Genomic DNA, 5,584 nt, shown 5'->3' with positions numbered 1-5,584 from the left:
ATGCATAATTTTATAACAAATTTGAGTAAGCTGTAGGGGTACTTCGGGTTTTGAAACGATTAAACAATAATATAAATTTATAAGGTAGTTTAGGAATTTTGTGAGGTTTCCAGGAAATGAAAAAAGTTCTACAGTTTCCTAGGAAGAATTAAAATGATTTTTTTTAAATACTAATTTTGAAGAATATTTAAAAACATTGGAAACAATTTCGAGATATTTTCGAAATTTTGAAAGAAAAATCCAAAAGACTTTGAGGCAATTTTTTTAATTTTGCAGACTTTCAAAACAAGATTCACGAAAAATTAAAAAATTTCCAAATATGATAAGGTTTCAAATGTTTCTAACCAAAACCTTTATAAGTTTTAAAAGAATTCTAAAAGGTTTTAATTGAATAAACATATTTTATTGCAATTCCTAGGAGAATTTGGAAGATTTTAGGGCAGTTTCTCTAATATTTTGTAAAATTTTGTCAAATAAATTTTTTTCTTTAGATGTTCTAGATCTTGTAAATTTTATGTTATTTCAAAATCACTCAGTGCTACATTAAAATATTGTTTTATTTCTATGCCAAATTTCATCGTAGTTGTCGTCTGTATCCTTTGTGCAAATAACCCCCTTTGGCCCTATTACAAGTAGGGGGCTATTCAGATGACCCAACTAGCCTCCGACTTTAAGTGAGGTCAACTGATCGGGAACCGGGCTTAGTACCCCATTTCAATTTCTACACGGGATACTGGATAACGTTTGAAAAACTAGACGAATTGAATTTTCCGTTGGCACACTTTTCAAGGTTAAAAGAAGAAAGCATGAGTTCGTTATGGAACTACTTTGATAAATATCGAAGATTTTGGAGAATTTTTAACTTTTCATATACTTTCTTAAGATTTAACAATTCTGTGTACGATTGTGACTGTTCATACTAGTCAAAAAATCGAACAATATATACTTACGACTTTTTTTGATGAAAAAAAACTAGCAGATTTATAGCATTATTTGAGATAGGAAGCGTAGTTTTTATTTTATTTATAAAAGACATTATTAAAAATAAAAAATAAATTAGATTTTCGGAAAAACGACACAAGCTGCGAAAAAGACGAAAGTTATTCACTCGAAATAGAGCAACAATGTTTTTATTTCTTATTTTTGGATGAGATGCATATTTTTAATTTTATTCGAAAAAAATAACATTACATTTGTTTTTAATTTGGGATAAACAACGCAAGGTAAGAAAAAATACATTCTCATAAATACGAAAGCAATAATAATTTACGTACAAAGTTCAAAAGCGTTTTCGGTTTTAATATTTCTTGAAGGACGGAATAAAATATGGAACGTTTGCGATTGATAGCCATCAGTGACGGTCGATATTTAATGTTACATAATTTTATTTTAATTTCTGAATGTTAATCATGGTATAGATTTAATATTTATGTTGATATTGAGAAATATATAATCGATTGTAATTGTGAATAAATATTAATTATTCATAAATTTGCAGTAGTATACGTATCAATAATTAATAAATAAATTACTGTGTTATTGGTTCAATATTAAATAATATATACTTATGTTTTAAGAATGCGTAGAAAATTATTTCAAATGTATTCAATTTTACGTCCCTAATATTACTTAGAAATGAATAATGATTCACCTTTAAAATTATCAATCGTAGTATGTTTTAATATTTCTTGGGAAACTTGAATAAAACTGCTCAATTGTTTCCAGATTTAATAAAAAAATATTTGATAAATTAAATTCTCTTAATTTATTTGCTTCTAGAATTATAGATCTTCATAATTAACGCTTATGTTTGATAACCAGTAGTATGAGCCAATATTTAAGATTTACTTTATTTTATTTACATTTATGAATGTTATTTCTTGGGAGAATTGAATTCTTAAATCGCGCATTCTCCCTTTACGATACGAATATTCGTGTAAATCCCATCTGTATGGTTCAAAATAGAAATACGTCTGGTTGAAAAGGAAATATTTGTTGAATTACTCTGATAGAAATTCTCAAACATAATACTATGGCTAATAATCACCAAATATTTCTTTCAGTGTATAGATAAGGAAACTTTTCTGCATAGCAAAAATCAAACACACTTAATAAAGAAAAAAATGGTCGAAATTGCCCTAATAGATTAAGGAAATTCATACTGCTCTTTGAATACTTCTTTTGATTTCACAAAAAACGTCTTTAAAAATTATGAATGTTTTTTTAGGAAAACCTCCTGGTGCAAAAAAGAATCAAGGAGCCTTAAATGAATTTATTGTTGCAAAGACCCTAATAGAGTACGGAATTTGAAACTGGTTTCAAAATGCATCTACTGTAGTTTTGGTCAATAAATATTGAAAACAGTTTTGAACGTCTTAGAGCGACAATTAATAAAAAATTTATTTGCATAGAATTAATGTAGGATGTCCATTAGGGGTTGCGAAAAAAATGTACAAGGAGGTTAAATACATATTTTCTTCAAATGTTCCATTAGTATATCGCTTTGAAAATCGTGTATAATATTGATATGTCATTTTCTTTATTAATTTATTCGAACTTTTTGATTGTTTGTTAGTAAAACTTTCATTTTAAGATCATTTTCACAATTGAGGAGAACCAGCTCATAACACTATTAGCTATTTTTCATTTCTCGACAATAACTAAGACAGCTTAATTTTAGAAAAAGTTTCACAATTTCACGAATTTTGACAAATATTCTGTGACAGAAAATGTTTGAAAGGTTTAGAATTAGATTTTTTGTTTAACAGTTGGTTTCAAAATACATTTTACACCTCTACTTCCACGTCTATCAAATAAGAAGTATTTATGTAAAAAATATAAAAACCATACCAAGTTGAAGAGCTGCTTCTCGTCTTTTATACCAACACTATCCGCTTCCATAACTAGGTCTGGATCTGATGAATGCAGCTTGCTCTTGCCTTTCACCGATAATTCCTTTTTTTCTTCAATTTTCATGGTAAATATTCCAATTCTCTTTTCTTCCTGGTTTTCATTTTTTTCATTCACGACACTTTAAGACTGATATTAATCAATTTCCTGGAGCGTTACCATAATGTGTCTGTTCTGACCCAACACTCTTGTGTGAATGAAATAAAGGGCCATGGTAAACGTGCCAATGCGAGAGGTTTGATTTATGTATGACCTAACCACAGTAATCAAAGACTTTCCTATATGAAAACTTCACCCTTAATATCTGCAATAATGGCTATTTAAGGGAAATTCTTTGAATACTTTAAAAAGATTGATCGAATATGTATACTGTGTATACAAAAATACAACTAGATTACATTTTAATTATTTAGGAATTTTACTTTTTTATTTATAAAAATAATCTTAGATGTTTCTAAGGACGGTGATTTAAAATAAATTTAATTTTAACATTTTAAAGATGCAATCAATTCTTAGAAATATTAAAGATAAAAATGTTATTGTTGTTAATAAATTCTTATAAATTAAATTCATATTAAATTCTGGGGTTTAACTAATAAAAGCACAATGTACAAATATTTCCTATCCAAATTTCGGTAAAAACAATGCCTAAAAGGCCCTTTTTTCGATTGATATATATCTGTCTCTAATGAGCCGTATCTCAATGTTATTTGGAGACATATTTCTCTTATTTTAACTCTTTTTTGTGCAATTATTTTTCCCAAATTAAGTCTCTTGACTATTTGTTTTTCAACAATCAGTTTTTTAAAGAACATAATTATTTTTATGCCTTCATGTGAAATTTTTCTGTACGATTGGTGTTTTATAAAATTATTGTTGGTTTAAAAAAATGTACTTTCAAACTTGAAGAGTGTCCAGGCAGAACCATGTACGTGTAATTTTTGTATGAACCCTGTTGTTGGCGTAGTATAAATAAACAATTACATCGTATGAATGTAAAGATAATCGCAATGCAAAATCATTCTTAAATCCATCCTTTCCTTGGCTTGTTTTCCTTATTTTTGATATATCCGGAAGTGTGATGGTCTTATTTTAGGTGGAAATCGCGATATTTTTAGACATTTTGTTTTTCTGAAAAACAAGTTTTCGAAAGCATGGGGGGGGGGGGGCTGTTTTTGAACGCCGATCGCTGGTGCCTTTCTTCGACCCATGGTTCTGAATCCATGGATGGCACCTTACCACGGGTCCAAAAAAAGCACCCACAAAAAAAATGTATAAAAATATCGCAATTTTCACAAAAAATAAGGCTATCACAAGCTTCCGGGCGATTGAAAATAACTACGGAGCCTATCGGTTACCGTTTGCAGTTTGAATCGCTTTAATATCTTTATCAGAACTGAAGATAATATAGCTGTACATTTTTGTACTTTTAAGCAACAATTTTTATTATTTCTTAAATTTCTCAACTGAAATTTGTTTAAAAAAGTTTTCCTCATACTTATTATTTTTTTCAAATTCTTTCAATTGTCCCTTTTATAAGAAATAAGGCTTTAAACTTCACTGTTCTTAAATGTACCCGAAAATCCTTAGTTTTTTTTTTACATTTTTCAGTCTGCAAAGAATAATTTTTTTTATATAAACGTCTTCAAGCTCATTTGCGTGAAAAACTTTTAGCTTTCATATGACTCTTTTTTTTGCGCTAGCATTTTTTTTTGCTGAGTTGTTAAGATTCAAAGGCAGATGCCTATCATTTTCTCGCCGATAGGAGTCCAGTTGTTCTAGTGATGGCGATTTCTACATAGGAAATTAATCGATAGCCAAACTTTTCAGATGGAGAGCACCTATAACTATATATTTATTAAATGCTGACATATATTCAAAACCTGTTTACGTCATGTATACATGACCCCACCTCAACTTAATTGATATTATACATTATCACAAAAGTAAATATGTTTGTGTTACCATTTAACACGATTCGGCACCAGTAGTACTATAAATCACTGCTGACTTTGAAAGGTGATTACTCCTTTAAAAAAAGCGTGAAACTTTTTAGAAAATTTGTTGGGAAGCTTATAAAATTGTGAATCAAGTGACCCCAAACAGAATTTTTTTTATCTTTTAAAAAAAATATACCACGAAAGAAGTTTTAAAAAAGAAATTCAAGAATTTCTTGAATATTGTACCACCATTTCAACTTATGGCATCACCTATAGGACAGTTGTAACAAAAGTTTGAAATCTATACCGCAGTCTTCGAAGTCTTATCTTTAATTAAAGCATATGGGGCATTATTCCTCAACTGCCCCAACTCAAAAAGTCATGTTTTTCGATTGTCTCTAAATTCTGGGTATATGTTCGCCTACTCAACAGTAGTTAATCCACAAACTTATAGACCAGGATTACCAACCCTCCCCAAGTGAGAGGGGGTTGAATTTTCAACCCCAATGCCTGCAGGGGTAGTTTCAAACGCCTGTAACTTCCTTTCTAATTACGCAATTTAAAATTTTTATGAGGGTTTTAGAAAGTGCTTTTTACACGCTTTCATCCTATCTTATTATTTATAACAAAAGAAATTGTTTAAACAATTTTTTCAATAAATCAATTGTTTATTTAACTTTTTTCGCAATTTAGGTATCTACGATTTTTTTTAAATAGTCTCAAAAGAAAGCTTG

The sequence above is a fragment of the Belonocnema kinseyi genome, chromosome 3 (genome assembly GCF_010883055.1).
Source record: "Belonocnema kinseyi isolate 2016_QV_RU_SX_M_011 chromosome 3, B_treatae_v1, whole genome shotgun sequence".
NCBI lineage: Eukaryota > Metazoa > Arthropoda > Insecta > Hymenoptera > Cynipidae > Belonocnema > Belonocnema kinseyi.
The sequence above is the reverse complement of the archived record's forward strand: the minus strand, read 5'-3'. Positions refer to the sequence as shown.